Genomic DNA, 20,588 nt, shown 5'->3' with positions numbered 1-20,588 from the left:
GCATGCGGTGCTCTTCCATTCCTAGATATCTATACAACTCCCCGGCGTCTAATTGGCTTAAGACGCTCCCATCCACTAATTCGACATCATCACCAGTATCAGAGCACTTACCCCTCGCCAGATGGACGACAGCACACTTGTCCAACCCAAAAGACATTCCGACATTTCGTGTGTACTCTGCTACGATGTTGAGGGCTGCTTGTAGATGATCTTCATCAGCACTATATAGCTTCAGATCATCCATGTAAAGCAGATGGGTGATCGAATATTTTCGATCACCCGGAGGCCCCACAGAGTACCCACGAGTTTTACGGAGAGCAACAGATATAGACAGCAGTGAAATGCAAAACAGCAGAGGGCTCAAGGAATCGCCTTGGAAGACCCCTCGTTTGTACTCTACAACTCCGGTTACGTGCAATGCGTTTCCACTTCCAATGTGAAATCGCGTTCGCCAGAGCTGCATTGTACGCCGAATACATTCCACTATTTCGGGATTGACTCCCAGGCATTTGAGTAGATATAAAATTAACTCATGTGGAGTTGAATCAAATGCCTTGCGATAGTCAATCCAAGCCATTGACAGGTTGCGTTGATAGTAGATCGCATCTTGTAAGACGCATCGATCCACTATCAGGTTCTCCTTGCAACCTGACAGGCCTCTTTACTGCCACGTTGTTCATATATCTGTTGCCATACAGGCTCTATCTGCTGCAAGATACGGTTATTTAAAATTTTTGTAAAAATTTTATAAACCGCATTCAAGCAGGTGATAGGCCTGAAATTCTTAGGGTCAGACAAGTCACCTTTTTTAGGTATCAGTACGGTTCGCCCTTCTACAAGCCAGTCCGGAATCGGATCGTCAGCTCTAATGTATGATGTAAATATGCGGGCCAGATGGAGGTGGGTAGAAGTAAACTTCTTCCACCAAAAGACATTAATGCCGTCTGGTCCCGGGGCAGCCCAATTTTTGCTGCCATTTAGAGCTGAACGAACTTCATCCACACTGACTGCAGGGCTCTCTTCATCAGCATTCTGTCGACGGTGTTCCCGACAGAATACTTTGAAGTCGTGCAGAGCTGGAGTGTTGGCGCTCACGTTTGGTTGATCTCCATACAACTCAGTCCAAAAAGCTTCCACCCGCTCGATGTGTTGGATAATTCCCGGTAACATCGGTCTTTGGTGTCAGAAACCGTGAAGGGCTGAATCGAAACAACGAGTTGTCGACCAACCGCTTCAGCCTTTTCTCTAATGACTTTTTAGCAGACACTAGAGCCCGCAATTTATTAAGAGACTCTTCCTTGATGACATGAAGAGTACTCTTGTTCAGTGTGTGATGACGCCACCGAAGTTCAGCAGCAATGCGCCGAATTCGGGGCGTGTATGGTGTTTGAGTTGTGTCGTACTCAATCACACACTGAATGCGGGAGACCTGTTTCCGGGACATGTCAATTTTCAAGCCAAGTTGTGAGATGCGCTGTTTCAACCTTGCCTCGATCGAGAGACATTGTCTCTCTCTCGGAAAAGCCGAAACTGCTGCACCATACACAACCTGGCTCACAGTGAGCAGGGTGGAATCCTCCAGGATGTTTGCACGGAGATCTTCGTTTACCGCGTCAAGCTGTTGTTGGGAGTAAGTTATCTTTTTAGATATACTTACTTGCCGTCCTACAAAGGGATTGTTGTTGTCCAAGGAGGAACGGCGTCGCTCTTGGTGTAGTTGCGCCGGAAAGGAAAGTCTATTAGACTGCCTTCTGTCCGGCACAAGCGATCTTCTATTTCGCCGAAGATGAGCGGCATAATTACGCAGGTGTTTGGGCGTAAAATGCGCTAGCTCCGGATGCATATCACTCCAAAGAGTGTGCATCCGGGCCATATAACCGCTCACCCCCGGCTCGCTACGTTGGTAGCACACCAAGAGATCGACTCTCAGTTCCTCCGTCCACTTAAAGTAAGTCCTTAAGGCGCCAGGGTCGTCATCATTCATCGGGTCCGGCGTGCTCCTCCCACCTGATGAATGGTCCTCATCCGAAAAGGACCGGTTGTGGGGAGCACTTCTGAGTTGGTATCTTGTTGTAACTCAGTTATTTCCATGCAGTGGGTAGTTGGCCCACTGCACGGGCTACGTCGTTCGCTTACAGACCTGATGTTATGGTCTGCGTTTCCCGCGATGCGCCGCTTGGAGGCCACGTAGCAAGCATCGCTTATTATTATTATTATTATTATTATTTTGTTATTAAATGCTCAGGGGGGTTATCCCCGGAGTCCGATTCTCCGAGGGCCCAGCCTGAGCTCCGTCCGTTACTGCTGGACCACTCCGCACAACAAGGCGGTTAGTGATCACAGCAGGCCAAAGTCATTTCCCTTAAGAGACGGAGAGAACCAAGTAAAACAGCCTTCTGCATCCTAACTGCCAAGAACTCAGCTTTTGATGAGCAAGCTGGAACTTTGGCAAGTGAGGATACAAAAGACTGCTTCATCCCTCCTAGGACGCCAACAATCAGGACGACAAGCTTGACACGGTAACCTGGGTAAAGTTTACCAATTTCAAACAGGAGATCCTGATATATTTGTCTTTTGTGCTCTTCTTTGGCTGAGATGTTGTATTCAGCCGCGGCCGAGAATTCAATGACATAAATGTCATGAGTGGCCTTGTCGAAGAGCACAATAACAGGTTTGTTGTGATCTATCCGCCGGGTTGTTGCAAATGGCATGTTCCAATAAATTTTGCAACTGTCATTCTCAACAACCTGGGGAATATCTCCTGGCAAATAAGGCAGCACTGGTGTCACGTCAATACCGTAGCAATGACGAAGATAGTAGTACAGTACTCTCAGGGCAGCATTGTGACGCTGGATATATGCACCTCTCGCCAGCACAGGACATGCCGACAAAAGGTGCATAAGCGTCTCCGGATGTTGTCTAGACCTCCTACAGGACGTGTCCGGAAGCTGCACCTGGAGTACCTTGCTACGGTACTCAAGAGTGTTAATGACACCATCTTGGCAGGCAAATATGAACCCTTCAGTCTCGGACATCAGGCCCGCTGACTTTAAGAAGGAAAACGTCAGCTGGATGGACAAGCCATGATCACGCACGTGTTTAAAGAACACGCTGTGCATGGACTTGTCCATCAGTTCGCCAAGGAGTAGTTTTTCCTCGGCGTTCCTGATGACGCTCTTAAATTCCTCCTTTCGGAGTTCCATAAGTGCGTTTATTTCTCCAAGACCAAGGGTTCTTGCCGTATATATTGCTGCCTTATACAAGAATGACCCCTTATGCCCATTTTCATGTTTATGTACAATTTGCATAAGAAAGTCATCCTCGTCTGCAGTGAAATTGACAACTTCGTGAGTTAAACCCAGGACCAAACGGTCGTGAAGCCGCTCCAAACTCTACAAACCTCTCCCACCGATGGACCGGGAGAGGTATAATCTGGCGACTGATGAATTGGGGTGCATGCTCCGATTCATATTAATGATCTTACGGGTTTTGATGTCGAGATCTCGTAAATCCTTTCGGGTCCATTTCAGGACACCGAAAGAGTATAGTAAGACTGGGACAGCGAGCATGTTAGTAGCTGAGACTTTGTTTTTGCCGGAAAGTTCGGAGGACCAAATTTTCCGGAGTCTCCTAACATACTCGCTCTGGAGAGTTGTTCGGACTTCAGAGACCGCATGCATGCGGTGCTCTTCCATTCCTAGATATCTATACAACTCCCCGGCGTCTAATTGGCTTAAGACGCTCCCATCCACTAATTCGACATCATCACCAGTATCAGAGCACTTACCCCTCGCCAGATGTACGACCGCACACTTGTCCAACCCAAAAGACATTCCGACATCTCGTGTGTACTCTGCTACGATGTTGAGGGCCGCTTGTAGATGATCTTTATCAGCGCTATACAGCTTCAGATCATCCATGTAAAGCAGATGGGTAATCGGATAGTTTCGATCACCCGGAGGCCCCACAGAGTACCCACGAGTTTTACGGAGAGCAACAGATATAGACAGCAGTGAAATGCAAAACAGCAGAGGGCTCAAGGAATCGCCTTGGAAGACCCCTCGTTTGTACTCTACAACTCCGGTTACGTGCAATGCGTTTCCACTTCCAATGTGAAATCGCGTTCGCCAGAGCTGCATTGTACGCCGAATACATTCCACTATTTCGGGATTGACTCCCAGGCATTTGAGTAGATATAAAATTAACTCATGTGGAGTTGAGTCAAATGCCTTGCGATAGTCAATCCAAGCCATTGACAGGTTGCGTTGATAGTAGATCGCCTCTTGTAAGACGCATCGATCCACTATCAGGTTCTCCTTGCAACCTGACAGGCCTCTTTACTGCCACGTTGTTCATATATCTGTTGCCATACAGGCTCTATCTGCTGCAAGATACGGTTATTTAAAATTTTTGTAATAATTTTATAAGCCGCATTCAAGCAGGTGATAGGCCTGAAATTCTTAGGGTCAGACAAGTCACCTTCTTTAGGTATCAGTACGGTTCGCCCTTCTACAAGCCAGTCCGGAATCGGATCGTCAGCTCTAATGTATGATGATATGCGGGCCAGATGGAGGTGGGTAGAAGTAAACTTCTTCCACCAAAAGACATTAATGCCGTCTGGTCCCGGGGCAGCCCAATTTTTGCTGCCATTTAGAGCTGAACGAACTTCATCCACACTGACTGCAGGGCTCTCTTCATCAGCATTCTGTCGACGGTGTTCCCGACAGAATACTTTGAAGTCGTGCAGAGCTGGAGTGTTGGCGTTCACGTTTGGTTGATCTCCATACAACTCAGTCCAAAAGCTTCCACCCGCTCAGGTGTTGGATAATTCCCGGTAACATCGGTCTTTGGTGTCAGAAACCGTGAAGGGCTGGATCGAAACAACGAGTTGTCGACCAACCGCTTCAGCCTTTTCTCTAATGACTTTTTAGCAGACACTAGAGCCCGCAATTTATTAAGAGACTCTTCCTTGATGACATGAAGAGTACTCTTGTTCAGTGTGTGATGACGCCACAGAAGTTCAGCAGCAATGCGCCGAATTCGGGGCGTGTATGGTGTTTGAGTTGTGTCGTACTCAATCACACACTGAATGCGGGAGACCTGTTTCCGGGACATGTCAATTTTCAAGCCAAGTTGTGAGATGCGCTGTTTCAACCTTGCCTCGATCGAGAGACATTGTCTCTCTCTCGGAAAAGCCGAAACTGCTGCACCATACACAACCTGGCTCATAGTGAGCAGGGTGGAATCCTCCAGGATGTTTGCACGGAGATCTTCGTTTACCGCGTCAAGTTGTTGTTGCGAGTAAGTTATCTTTTTAGATATACTTACTTGCCGTCCTACAAAGGGATTGTTGTTGTCCAAGGAGGAACGGCGTCGCTCTTGGTGTAGTTGCGCCGGAAAGGAAAGTCTATTAGACTGCCTTCTGTCCGGCACAAGCGATCTTCTATTTCGCCGAAGCTGAGCGGCATAATTACGCAGGTGTTTGGGCGTAAAATGCGCTAGCTCCGGATGCATATCACTCCAAAGAGTGTGCATCCGGGCCATATAGCCGCTCACCCCCGGCTCGCTACGTTGGTTGCACACCAAGAGATCGACTCTCAGTTCCTCCGTCCACTTAAAGTAAGTCCTTAAGGCGCCAGGGTCGTCATCATTCATCGGGTCCGGCGTGCTCCTCCCACCTGATGAATGGTCCTCATCCGAAAAGGACCGGTTGTGGGGAGCACTTCTGAGTTGGTATCTTGTGGTAACTCAGTTATTTCCATGCAGTGGGTAGTTGGCCCACTGCACGGGCTACGTCGTTCGCCTACAGACCTGATGTTATGGTCTGCGTTTCCCGCGATGCGCCGCTTGGAGGCCACGTAGCAAGCATCGCTTATTATTATTATTATTATTATTATTATTTTGTTATTAAATGCTCAGGGGGGTTATCCCCGGAGTCCGATTCTCCGAGGGCCCAGCCTGAGCTCCGTCCGTTACTGCTGGACCACTCCGCACAACAAGGCGGTTAGTGATCACAGCAGGCCAAAGTCATTTCCTTAAGAGACGGAGAGAACCAAGTAAAACAGCCTTCTGCATCCTAACTGCCAAGAACTCAGCTTTTGATGAGCAAGCTGGAACTTTGGCAAGTGAGGATACAAAAGACTGCTTCATCCCTCCTAGGACGCCAACAATCAGGACGACAAGCTTGACACGGTAACCTGGGTAAAGTTTACCAATTTCAAACAGGAGATCCTGATATATTTGTCTTTTGTGCTCTTCTTTGGCTGAGATGTTGTATTCAGCCGGGGCCGAGAACTCAATGACATAAATGTCATGAGTGGCCTTGTCGAAGAGCACAATATCTGGTTTGTTGTGATCTATCCGCCGGGTTGTTGCAAATGGCATGTTCCAATAAATTTTGCAACTGTCATTCTCAACAACCTGGGGAATATCTCCTGGCAAATAAGGCAGCACTGGTGTCACGTCAAAACCGTAGCAATGACGAAGATAGTAGTACAGTACTCTCAGGGCAGCATTGTGACGCTGGATATATGCACCTCTCGCCAGCACTGGACATGCCGACAAAAGGTGCATAAGCGTCTCCGGATGTTGTCTACACCTCCTACAGGACGTGTCCGGAAGCTGCACCTGGAGCACCTTGCTACGGTACTCAAGAGTGTTAATGAAACCATCTTGGCAGGCAAATATGAACCCTTCAGTCTCGGACATCAGGCCCGCTGACTTTAAGAAGGAAAACGTCAGTTGGATGGACAAGCCATGATCACGCACGTGTTTAAAGAACACGCTGTGCATGGACTTGTCCATCAGTTCGCCAAGGAGTAGTTTTTCCTCGGCGTTCCTGATGACGCTCTTAAATTCCTCCTTTCGGAGTTCCATAAGAGCGTTTATTTCTCCAAGACCAAGGGTTCTTGCCGCATATATTGCTGCCTTATACAAGAATGACCCCTTATGCGCATTTTCATGTTTATGTACAATTTGCATAAGAAAGTCATCCTCGTCTGCAGTGAAATTGACAACTTCGTGAGTTAAACCCAGGACCAAACGGTCGTGAAGCCGCTCCAAACTCTACAAACCTCTCCCACCGATGGACCGGGAGAGGTATAATCTGGCGACTGATGAATTGGGGTGCATGCTCCGATTCATATTAATGATCTTACGGGTTTTGATGTCGAGATCTCGTAAATCCTTTCGGGTCCATTTCAGGACACCGAAAGAGTATAGTAAGACTGGGACAGCGAGCATGTTAGTAGCTGAGACTTTGTTTTTGCCGGAAAGTTCGGAGGACCAAATTTTCCGGAGTCTCCTAACATACTCGCTCTGGAGAGTTGTTCGGACTTCAGAGACCGCATGCATGCGGTGCTCTTCCGTTCCTAGATATCTATACAACTCCCCGGCGTCTAATTGGCTTAAGACGCTCCCATCCACTAATTCGACATCATCACCAGTATCAGAGCACTTACCCCTCGCCAGATGTACGACCGCACACTTGTCCAACCCAAAAGACATTCCGACATCTCGTGTGTACTCTGCTACGATGTTGAGGGCCGCTTGTAGATGATCTTTATCAGCGCTATACAGCTTCAGATCATCCATGTAAAGCAGATGGGTAATCGGATAGTTTCGATCACCCGGAGGCCCCACAGAGTACCCACGAGTTTTACGGAGAGCAACAGATATAGACAGCAGTGAAATGCAAAACAGCAGAGGGCTCAAGGAATCGCCTTGGAAGACCCCTCGTTTGTACTCTACAACTCCGGTTACGTGCAATGCGTTTCCACTTCCAATGTGAAATCGCGTTCGCCAGAGCTGCATTGTACGCCGAATACATTCCACTATTTCGGGATTGACTCCCAGGCATTTGAGTAGATATAAAATTAACTCATGTGGAGTTGAGTCAAATGCCTTGCGATAGTCAATCCAAGCCATTGACAGGTTGCGTTGATAGTAGATCGCCTCTTGTAAGACGCATCGATCCACTATCAGGTTCTCCTTGCAACCTGACAGGCCTCTTTTACTGCCACGTTGTTCATATATCTGTTGCCATACAGGCTCTATCTGCTGCAAGATACGGTTATTTAAAATTTTTGTAATAATTTTATAAGCCGCATTCAAGCAGGTGATAGGCCTGAAATTCTTAGGGTCAGACAAGTCACCTTCTTTAGGTATCAGTACGGTTCGCCCTTCTACAAGCCAGTCCGGAATCGGATCGTCAGCTCTAATGTATGATGTAAATATGCGGGCCAGATGGAGGTGGGTAGAAGTAAACTTCTTCCACCAAAAGACATTAATGCCGTCTGGTCCCGGGGCAGCCCAATTTTTGCTGCCATTTAGAGCTGAACGAACTTCATCCACACTGACTGCAGGGCTCTCTTCATCAGCATTCTGTCGACGGTGTTCCCGACAGAATACTTTGAAGTCGTGCAGAGCTGGAGTGTTGGCGTTCACGTTTGGTTGATCTCCATACAACTCAGTCCAAAAGCTTCCACCCGCTCAGGTGTTGGATAATTCCCGGTAACATCGGTCTTTGGTGTCAGAAACCGTGAAGGGCTGGATCGAAACAACGAGTTGTCGACCAACCGCTTCAGCCTTTTCTCTAATGACTTTTTAGCAGACACTAGAGCCCGCAATTTATTAAGAGACTCTTCCTTGATGACATGAAGAGTACTCTTGTTCAGTGTGTGATGACGCCACAGAAGTTCAGCAGCAATGCGCCGAATTCGGGGCGTGTATGGTGTTTGAGTTGTGTCGTACTCAATCACACACTGAATGCGGGAGACCTGTTTCCGGGACATGTCAATTTTCAAGCCAAGTTGTGAGATGCGCTGTTTCAACCTTGCCTCGATCGAGAGACATTGTCTCTCTCTCGGAAAAGCCGAAACTGCTGCACCATACACAACCTGGCTCACAGTGAGCAGGGTGGAATCCTCCAGGATGTTTGCACGGAGATCTTCGTTTACCGCGTCAAGTTGTTGTTGCGAGTAAGTTATCTTTTTAGATATACTTACTTGCCGTCCTACAAAGGGATTGTTGTTGTCCAAGGAGGAACGGCGTCGCTCTTGGTGTAGTTGCGCCGGAAAGGAAAGTCTATTAGACTGCCTTCTGTCCGGCACAAGCGATCTTCTATTTCGCCGAAGATGAGCGGCATAATTACGCAGGTGTTTGGGCGTAAAATGCGCTAGCTCCGGATGCATATCACTCCAAAGAGTGTGCATCCGGGCCATATAACCGCTCACCCCCGGCTCGCTACGTTGGTTGCACACCAAGAGATCGACTCTCAGTTCCTCCGTCCACTTAAAGTAAGTCCTTAAGGCGCCAGGGTCGTCATCATTCATCGGGTCCGGCGTGCTCCTCCCACCTGATGAATGGTCCTCATCCGAAAAGGACCGGTTGTGGGGAGCACTTCTGAGTTGGTATCTTGTGGTAACTCAGTTATTTCCATGCAGTGGGTAGTTGGCCCACTGCACGGGCTACGTCGTTCGCCTACAGACCTGATGTTATGGTCTGCGTTTCCCGCGATGCGCCGCTTGGAGGCCACGTAGCAAGCATCGCTTATTATTATTATTATTATTATTATTATTTTGTTATTAAATGCTCAGGGGGTTATCCCCGGAGTCCGATTCTCCGAGGGCCCAGCCTGAGCTCCGTCCGTTACTGCTGGACCACTCCGCACAACAAGGCGGTTAGTGATCATAGCAGGCCAAAGTCATTTCCCTTAAGAGACGGAGAGAACCAAGTAAAACAGCCTTCTGCATCCTAACTGCCAAGAACTCAGCTTTTGATGAGCAAGCTGGAACTTTGGCAAGTGAGGATACAAAAGACTGCTTCATCCCTCCTAGGACGCCAACAATCAGGACGACAAGCTTGACACGGTAACCTGGGTAAAGTTTACCAATTTCAAACAGGAGATCCTGATATATTTGTCTTTTGTGCTCTTCTTTGGCTGAGATGTTGTATTCAGCCGGGGCCGAGAACTCAATGACATAAATGTCATGAGTGGCCTTGTCGAAGAGCACAATATCTGGTTTGTTGTGATCTATCCGCCGGGTTGTTGCAAATGGCATGTTCCAATAAATTTTGCAACTGTCATTCTCAACAACCTGGGGAATATCTCCTGGCAAATAAGGCAGCACTGGTGTCACGTCAATACCGTAGCAATGACGAAGATAGTAGTACAGTACTCTCAGGGCAGCATTGTGACGCTGGATATATGCACCTCTCGCCAGCACTGGACATGCCGACAAAAGGTGCATAAGCGTCTCCGGATGTTGTCTACACCTCCTACAGGACGTGTCCGGAAGCTGCACCTGGAGCACCTTGCTACGGTACTCAAGAGTGTTAATGAAACCATCTTGGCAGGCAAATATGAACCCTTCAGTCTCGGACATCAGGCCCGCTGACTTTAAGAAGGAAAACGTCAGTTGGATGGACAAGCCATGATCACGCACGTGTTTAAAGAACACGCTGTGCATGGACTTGTCCATCAGTTCGCCAAGGAGTAGTTTTTCCTCGGCGTTCCTGATGACGCTCTTAAATTCCTCCTTTCGGAGTTCCATAAGAGCGTTTATTTCTCCAAGACCAAGGGTTCTTGCCGCATATATTGCTGCCTTATACAAGAATGACCCCTTATGCGCATTTTCATGTTTATGTACAATTTGCATAAGAAAGTCATCCTCGTCTGCAGTGAAATTGACAACTTCGTGAGTTAAACCCAGGACCAAACGGTCGTGAAGCCGCTCCAAACTCTACAAACCTCTCCCACCGATGGACCGGGAGAGGTATAATCTGGCGACTGATGAATTGGGGTGCATGCTCCGATTCATATTAATGATCTTACGGGTTTTGATGTCGAGATCTCGTAAATCCTTTCGGGTCCATTTCAGGACACCGAAAGAGTATAGTAAGACTGGGACAGCGAGCATGTTAGTAGCTGAGACTTTGTTTTTGCCGGAAAGTTCGGAGGACCAAATTTTCCGGAGTCTCCTAACATACTCGCTCTGGAGAGTTGTTCGGACTTCAGAGACCGCATGCATGCGGTGCTCTTCCATTCCTAGATATCTATACAACTCCCCGGCGTCTAATTGGCTTAAGACGCTCCCATCCACTAATTCGACATCATCACCAGTATCAGAGCACTTACCCCTCGCCAGATGTACGACCGCACACTTGTCCAACCCAAAAGACATTCCGACATCTCGTGTGTACTCTGCTACGATGTTGAGGGCCGCTTGTAGATGATCTTTATCAGCGCTATACAGCTTCAGATCATCCATGTAAAGCAGATGGGTAATCGGATAGTTTCGATCACCCGGAGGCCCCACAGAGTACCCACGAGTTTTACGGAGAGCAACAGATATAGACAGCAGTGAAATGCAAAACAGCAGAGGGCTCAAGGAATCGCCTTGGAAGACCCCTCGTTTGTACTCTACAACTCCGGTTACGTGCAATGCGTTTCCACTTCCAATGTGAAATCGCGTTCGCCAGAGCTGCATTGTACGCCGAATACATTCCACTATTTCGGGATTGACTCCCAGGCATTTGAGTAGATATAAAATTAACTCATGTGGAGTTGAGTCAAATGCCTTGCGATAGTCAATCCAAGCCATTGACAGGTTGCGTTGATAGTAGATCGCCTCTTGTAAGACGCATCGATCCACTATCAGGTTCTCCTTGCAACCTGACAGGCCTCTTTACTGCCACGTTGTTCATATATCTGTTGCCATACAGGCTCTATCTGCTGCAAGATACGGTTATTTAAAATTTTTGTAATAATTTTATAAGCCGCATTCAAGCAGGTGATAGGCCTGAAATTCTTAGGGTCAGACAAGTCACCTTCTTTAGGTATCAGTACGGTTCGCCCTTCTACAAGCCAGTCCGGAATCGGATCGTCAGCTCTAATGTATGATGTAAATATGCGGGCCAGATGGAGGTGGGTAGAAGTAAACTTCTTCCACCAAAAGACATTAATGCCGTCTGGTCCCGGGGCAGCCCAATTTTTGCTGCCATTTAGAGCTGAACGAACTTCATCCACACTGACTGCAGGGGCTCTCTTCATCAGCATTCTGTCGACGGTGTTCCCGACAGAATACTTTGAAGTCGTGCAGAGCTGGAGTGTTGGCGTTCACGTTTGGTTGATCTCCATACAACTCAGTCCAAAAGCTTCCACCCGCTCAGGTGTTGGATAATTCCCGGTAACATCGGTCTTTGGTGTCAGAAACCGTGAAGGGCTGGATCGAAACAACGAGTTGTCGACCAACCGCTTCAGCCTTTTCTCTAATGACTTTTTAGCAGACACTAGAGCCCGCAATTTATTAAGAGACTCTTCCTTGATGACATGAAGAGTACTCTTGTTCAGTGTGTGATGACGCCACAGAAGTTCAGCAGCAATGCGCCGAATTCGGGGCGTGTATGGTGTTTGAGTTGTGTCGTACTCAATCACACACTGAATGCGGGAGACCTGTTTCCGGGACATGTCAATTTTCAAGCCAAGTTGTGAGATGCGCTGTTTCAACCTTGCCTCGATCGAGAGACATTGTCTCTCTCTCGGAAAAGCCGAAACTGCTGCACCATACACAACCTGGCTCACAGTGAGCAGGGTGGAATCCTCCAGGATGTTTGCACGGAGATCTTCGTTTACCGCGTCAAGTTGTTGTTGGGAGTAAGTTATCTTTTTAGATATACTTACTTGCCGTCCTACAAAGGGATTGTTGTTGTCCAAGGAGGAACGGCGTCGCTCTTGGTGTAGTTGCGCCGGAAAGGAAAGTCTATTAGACTGCCTTCTGTCCGGCACAAGCGATCTTCTATTTCGCCGAAGATGAGCGGCATAATTACGCAGGTGTTTGGGCGTAAAATGCGCTAGCTCCGGATGCATATCACTCCAAAGAGTGTGCATCCGGGCCATATAACCGCTCACCCCCGGCTCGCTACGTTGGTTGCACACCAAGAGATCGACTCTCAGTTCCTCCGTCCACTTAAAGTAAGTCCTTAAGGCGCCAGGGTCGTCATCATTCATCGGGTCCGGCGTGCTCCTCCCACCTGATGAATGGTCCTCATCCGAAAAGGACCGGTTGTGGGGAGCACTTCTGAGTTGGTATCTTGTGGTAACTCAGTTATTTCCATGCAGTGGGTAGTTGGCCCACTGCACGGGCTACGTCGTTCGCCTACAGACCTGATGTTATGGTCTGCGTTTCCCGCGATGCGCCGCTTGGAGGCCACGTAGCAAGCATCGCTTATTATTATTATTATTATTATTATTATTTTGTTATTAAATGCTCAGGGGGTTATCCCCGGAGTCCGATTCTCCGAGGGCCCAGCCTGAGCTCCGTCCGTTACTGCTGGACCACTCCGCACAACAAGGCGGTTAGTGATCATAGCAGGCCAAAGTCATTTCCCTTAAGAGACGGAGAGAACCAAGTAAAACAGCCTTCTGCATCCTAACTGCCAAGAACTCAGCTTTTGATGAGCAAGCTGGAACTTTGGCAAGTGAGGATACAAAAGACTGCTTCATCCCTCCTAGGACGCCAACAATCAGGACGACAAGCTTGACACGGTAACCTGGGTAAAGTTTACCAATTTCAAACAGGAGATCCTGATATATTTGTCTTTTGTGCTCTTCTTTGGCTGAGATGTTGTATTCAGCCGGGGCCGAGAACTCAATGACATAAATGTCATGAGTGGCCTTGTCGAAGAGCACAATATCTGGTTTGTTGTGATCTATCCGCCGGGTTGTTGCAAATGGCATGTTCCAATAAATTTTGCAACTGTCATTCTCAACAACCTGGGGAATATCTCCTGGCAAATAAGGCAGCACTGGTGTCACGTCAATACCGTAGCAATGACGAAGATAGTAGTACAGTACTCTCAGGGCAGCATTGTGACGCTGGATATATGCACCTCTCGCCAGCACTGGACATGCCGACAAAAGGTGCATAAGCGTCTCCGGATGTTGTCTACACCTCCTACAGGACGTGTCCGGAAGCTGCACCTGGAGCACCTTGCTACGGTACTCAAGAGTGTTAATGAAACCATCTTGGCAGGCAAATATGAACCCTTCAGTCTCGGACATCAGGCCCGCTGACTTTAAGAAGGAAAACGTCAGTTGGATGGACAAGCCATGATCACGCACGTGTTTAAAGAACACGCTGTGCATGGACTTGTCCATCAGTTCGCCAAGGAGTAGTTTTTCCTCGGCGTTCCTGATGACGCTCTTAAATTCCTCCTTTCGGAGTTCCATAAGAGCGTTTATTTCTCCAAGACCAAGGGTTCTTGCCGCATATATTGCTGCCTTATACAAGAATGACCCCTTATGCGCATTTTCATGTTTATGTACAATTTGCATAAGAAAGTCATCCTCGTCTGCAGTGAAATTGACAACTTCGTGAGTTAAACCCAGGACCAAACGGTCGTGAAGCCGCTCCAAACTCTACAAACCTCTCCCACCGATGGACCGGGAGAGGTATAATCTGGCGACTGATGAATTGGGGTGCATGCTCCGATTCATATTAATGATCTTACGGGTTTTGATGTCGAGATCTCGTAAATCCTTTCGGGTCCATTTCAGGACACCGAAAGAGTATAGTAAGACTGGGACAGCGAGCATGTTAGTAGCTGAGACTTTGTTTTTGCCGGAAAGTTCGGAGGACCAAATTTTCCGGAGTCTCCTAACATACTCGCTCTGGAGAGTTGTTCGGACTTCAGAGACCGCATGCATGCGGTGCTCTTCCATTCCTAGATATCTATACAACTCCCCGGCGTCTAATTGGCTTAAGACGCTCCCATCCACTAATTCGACATCATCACCAGTATCAGAGCACTTACCCCTCGCCAGATGTACGACCGCACACTTGTCCAACCCAAAAGACATTCCGACATCTCGTGTGTACTCTGCTACGATGTTGAGGGCCGCTTGTAGATGATCTTTATCAGCGCTATACAGCTTCAGATCATCCATGTAAAGCAGATGGGTAATCGGATAGTTTCGATCACCCGGAGGCCCCACAGAGTACCCACGAGTTTTACGGAGAGCAACAGATATAGACAGCAGTGAAATGCAAAACAGCAGAGGGCTCAAGGAATCGCCTTGGAAGACCCCTCGTTTGTACTCTACAACTCCGGTTACGTGCAATGCGTTTCCACTTCCAATGTGAAATCGCGTTCGCCAGAGCTGCATTGTACGCCGAATACATTCCACTATTTCGGGATTGACTCCCAGGCATTTGAGTAGATATAAAATTAACTCATGTGGAGTTGAGTCAAATGCCTTGCGATAGTCAATCCAAGCCATTGACAGGTTGCGTTGATAGTAGATCGCCTCTTGTAAGACGCATCGATCCACTATCAGGTTCTCCTTGCAACCTGACAGGCCTCTTTACTGCCACGTTGTTCATATATCTGTTGCCATACAGGCTCTATCTGCTGCAAGATACGGTTATTTAAAATTTTTGTAATAATTTTATAAGCCGCATTCAAGCAGGTGATAGGCCTGAAATTCTTAGGGTCAGACAAGTCACCTTCTTTAGGTATCAGTACGGTTCGCCCTTCTACAAGCCAGTCCGGAATCGGATCGTCAGCTCTAATGTATGATGTAAATATGCGGGCCAGATGGAGGTGGGTAGAAGTAAACTTCTTCCACCAAAAGACATTAATGCCGTCTGGTCCCGGGGCAGCCCAATTTTGCTGCCATTTAGAGCTGAACGAACTTCATCCACACTGACTGCAGGGCTCTCTTCATCAGCATTCTGTCGACGGTGTTCCCGACAGAATACTTTGAAGTCGTGCAGAGCTGGAGTGTTGGCGTTCACGTTTGGTTGATCTCCATACAACTCAGTCCAAAAGCTTCCACCCGCTCAGGTGTTGGATAATTCCCGGTAACATCGGTCTTTGGTGTCAGAAACCGTGAAGGGCTGGATCGAAACAACGAGTTGTCGACCAACCGCTTCAGCCTTTTCTCTAATGACTTTTTAGCAGACACTAGAGCCCGCAATTTATTAAGAGACTCTTCCTTGATGACATGAAGAGTACTCTTGTTCAGTGTGTGATGACGCCACAGAAGTTCAGCAGCAATGCGCCGAATTCGGGGCGTGTATGGTGTTTGAGTTGTGTCGTACTCAATCACACACTGAATGCGGGAGACCTGTTTCCGGGACATGTCAATTTTCAAGCCAAGTTGTGAGATGCGCTGTTTCAACCTTGCCTCGATCGAGAGACATTGTCTCTCTCTCGGAAAAGCCGAAACTGCTGCACCATACACAACCTGGCTCACAGTGAGCAGGGTGGAATCCTCCAGGATGTTTGCACGGAGATCTTCGTTTACCGCGTCAAGTTGTTGTTGGGAGTAAGTTATCTTTTTAGATATACTTACTTGCCGTCCTACAAAGGGATTGTTGTTGTCCAAGGAGGAACGGCGTCGCTCTTGGTGTAGTTGCGCCGGAAAGGAAAGTCTATTAGACTGCCTTCTGTCCGGCACAAGCGATCTTCTATTTCGCCGAAGATGAGCGGCATAATTACGCAGGTGTTTGGGCGTAAAATGCGCTAGCTCCGGATGCATATCACTCCAAAGAGTGTGCATCCGGGCCATATAACCGCTCACCCCCGGCTCGCTACGTTGGTTGCACACCAAGAGATCGACTCTCAGTTCCTCCGTCCACTTAAAGTAAGTCCTTAAGGCGCCAGGGTCGTCATCATTCATCGGGTCCGGCGTGCTCCTCCCACCTGATGAATGGTCCTCATCCGAAAAGGACCGGTTGTGGGGAGCACTTCTGAGTTGGTATCTTGTGGTAACTCAGTTATTTCCATGCAGTGGGTAGTTGGCCCACTGCACGGGCTACGTCGTTCGCCTACAGACCTGATGTTATGGTCTGCGTTTCCCGCGATGCGCCGCTTGGAGGCCACGTAGCAAGCATCGCTTATTATTATTATTATTATTATTATTATTTTGTTATTAAATGCTCAGGGGGGTTATCCCCGGAGTCCGATTCTCCGAGGGCCCAGCCTGAGCTCCGTCCGTTACTGCTGGACCACTCCGCACAACAAGGCGGTTAGTGATCATAGCAGGCCAAAGTCATTTCCCTTAAGAGACGGAGAGAACCAAGTAAAACAGCCTTCTGCATCCTAACTGCCAAGAACTCAGCTTTTGATGAGCAAGCTGGAACTTTGGCAAGTGAGGATACAAAAGACTGCTTCATCCCTCCTAGGACGCCAACAATCAGGACGACAAGCTTGACACGGTAACCTGGGTAAAGTTTACCAATTTCAAACAGGAGATCCTGATATATTTGTCTTTTGTGCTCTTCTTTGGCTGAGATGTTGTATTCAGCCGGGGCCGAGAACTCAATGACATAAATGTCATGAGTGGCCTTGTCGAAGAGCACAATATCTGGTTTGTTGTGATCTATCCGCCGGGTTGTTGCAAATGGCATGTTCCAATAAATTTTGCAACTGTCATTCTCAACAACCTGGGGAATATCTCCTGGCAAATAAGGCAGCACTGGTGTCACGTCAATACCGTAGCAATGACGAAGATAGTAGTACAGTACTCTCAGGGCAGCATTGTGACGCTGGATATATGCACCTCTCGCCAGCACTGGACATGCCGACAAAAGGTGCATAAGCGTCTCCGGATGTTGTCTACACCTCCTACAGGACGTGTCCGGAAGCTGCACCTGGAGCACCTTGCTACGGTACTCAAGAGTGTTAATGAAACCATCTTGGCAGGCAAATATGAACCCTTCAGTCTCGGACATCAGGCCCGCTGACTTTAAGAAGGAAAACGTCAGTTGGATGGACAAGCCATGATCACGCACGTGTTTAAAGAACACGCTGTGCATGGACTTGTCCATCAGTTCGCCAAGGAGTAGTTTTTCCTCGGCGTTCCTGATGACGCTCTTAAATTCCTCCTTTCGGAGTTCCATAAGAGCGTTTATTTCTCCAAGACCAAGGGTTCTTGCCGCATATATTGCTGCCTTATACAAGAATGACCCCTTATGCGCATTTTCATGTTTATGTACAATTTGCATAAGAAAGTCATCCTCGTCTAGTGAAATTGACAACTTCGTGAGTTAAACCCAGGACCAAACGGTCGTGAAGCCGCTCCAAACTCTACAAACCTCTCCCACCGATGGACCGGGAGAGGTATAATCTGGCGACTGATGAATTGGGGTGCATGCTCCGATTCATATTAATGATCTTACGGGTTTTGATGTCGAGATCTCGTAAATCCTTTCGGGTCCATTTCAGGACACCGAAAGAGTATAGTAAGACTGGGACAGCGAGCATGTTAGTAGCTGAGACTTTGTTTTTGCCGGAAAGTTCGGAGGACCAAATTTTCCGGAGTCTCCTAACATACTCGCTCTGGAGAGTTGTTCGGACTTCAGAGACCGCATGCATGCGGTGCTCTTCCATTCCTAGATATCTATACAACTCCCCGGCGTCTAATTGGCTTAAGACGCTCCCATCCACTAATTCGACATCATCACCAGTATCAGAGCACTTACCCCTCGCCAGATGTACGACCGCACACTTGTCCAACCCAAAAGACATTCCGACATCTCGTGTGTACTCTGCTACGATGTTGAGGGCCGCTTGTAGATGATCTTTATCAGCGCTATACAGCTTCAGATCATCCATGTAAAGCAGATGGGTAATCGGATAGTTTCGATCACCCGGAGGCCCCACAGAGTACCCATGAGTTTTACGGAGAGCAACAGATATAGGCAGCAGTGAAATGCAAAACAGCAGAGGGCTCAAGGAATCGCCTTGGAAGACCCCTCGTTTGTACTCTACAACTCCGGTTACGTGCAATGCGTTTCCACTTCCAATGTGAAATCGCGTTCGCCAGAGCTGCATTGTACGCCGATTGCATTCCACTATTTCGGGATTGACTCCCAGGCATTTGAGTAGATATAAAATCAACTCATGTGGAGTTGAGTCAAATGCCTTGCGATAGTCAATCCAAGCCATTAACAGGTTGCGTTGATAGTAGATCGCATCTTGTAAGACGCATCGATCCACTATCAGATTCTCCTTGCAACCTGACAGGCCTCTTTTACTGCCACGGTGTTCATATATCTGTTGCCATACAGGCTCTATCTGCTGCAAGATACGGTTATTTAAAATTTTTGTAAAAATTTTATAAACCGCATTCAAGCAGGTGATAGGCCTGAAATTCTTAGGGTCAGACAAGTCACCTTTTTTAGGTATCAGTACGGTTCGCCCTTCTACAAGCCAGTCCGGAATCGGATCGTCAGCTCTAATGTATGATGTAAATATGCGGGCCAGATGGAGGTGGGTAGAAGTAAACTTCTTCCACCAAAAGACATTAATGCCGTCTGGTCCCGGGGCAGCCCAATTTTTGCTGCCATTTAGAGCTGAACGAACTTCATCCACACTGACTGCAGGGCTCTCTTCATCAGCATTCTGTCGACGGTGTTCCCGACAGAATACTTTGAAGTCGTGCAGAGCTGGAGTGTTGGCGTTCACGTTTGGTTGATCTCCATACAACTCAGTCCAAAAGCTTCCACCCGCTTAGGTGTTGGATAATTCCCGGTAACATCGGTCTTTGGTGTCAGAAACCGTGAAGGGCTGGATCGAAACAACGAGTTGTCGACCAACCGCTTCAGCCTTTTCTCTAATGACTTTTTAGCAGCCACTAGAGCCCGCAATTTATTAAGAGACTCTTCCTTGATGACATGAAGAGTACTCTTGTTCAGTGTGTGATGACGCCACCGAAGTTCAGCAGCAATGCGCCGAATTCGGGGCGTGTATGGTGTTTGAGTTGTGTCGTACTCAATCACACACTGAATGCGGGAGACCTGTTTCCGGACATGTCAATTTTCAAGCCAAGTTGTGAGATGCGCTGTTTCAACCTTGCCTCGATCGAGAGACATTGTCTCTCTCTCGGAAAAGCCGAAACTGCTGCACCATACACAACCTGGCTCACAGTGAGCAGGGTGGAATCCTCCAGGATGTTTGCACGGAGATCTTCGTTTACCGCGTCAAGTTGTTGTTGGGAGTAAGTTATCTTTTTAGATATACTTACTTGCCGTCCTACAAAGGGATTGTTGTTGTCAAGGAGGAACGGCGTCGCTCTTGGTGTAGTTGCGCCGGAAAGGAAAGTCTATTAGACTGCCTTCTGTCCGGCACAAGCGATCTTCTATTTCGCCGAAGATGAGCGGCATAATTACGCAGGTGTTTGGGCGTAAAATGCGCTAGCTCCGGATGCATATCACTCCAAAGAGTGTGCATCCGGGCCATATAGCCGCTCACCCCCGGCTCGCTACGTTGGTAGCACACCAAGAGATCGACTCTCAGTTCCTCCGTCCACTTAAAGTAAGTCCTTAAGGCGCCAGGGTCGTCATCATTCATCGGGTCCGGCGTGCTCCTCCCACCTGATGAATGGTCCTCATTATTATTATTATTATTATTATTATTATTATTATTATTATTATTATTATTATTATTATTATTATTATTATTATTATTATTATTATTATTATTATTATTATTATTATTATTTTGTTATTAAATGCTCAGGGGGGTTATCCCCGGAGTCCGATTCTCCGAGGGCCCAGCCTGAGCTCCATCTGTTTCTGCTG

Source organism: Cotesia typhae, unplaced genomic scaffold, assembly GCF_013202065.1.
Source record: "Cotesia typhae breed Kobodo isofemale line unplaced genomic scaffold, CoteBio_Ctyphae scaffold_13, whole genome shotgun sequence".
Classification (NCBI taxonomy): domain Eukaryota; kingdom Metazoa; phylum Arthropoda; class Insecta; order Hymenoptera; family Braconidae; genus Cotesia; species Cotesia typhae.
Note: the sequence above shows the minus strand (reverse complement) of the source record.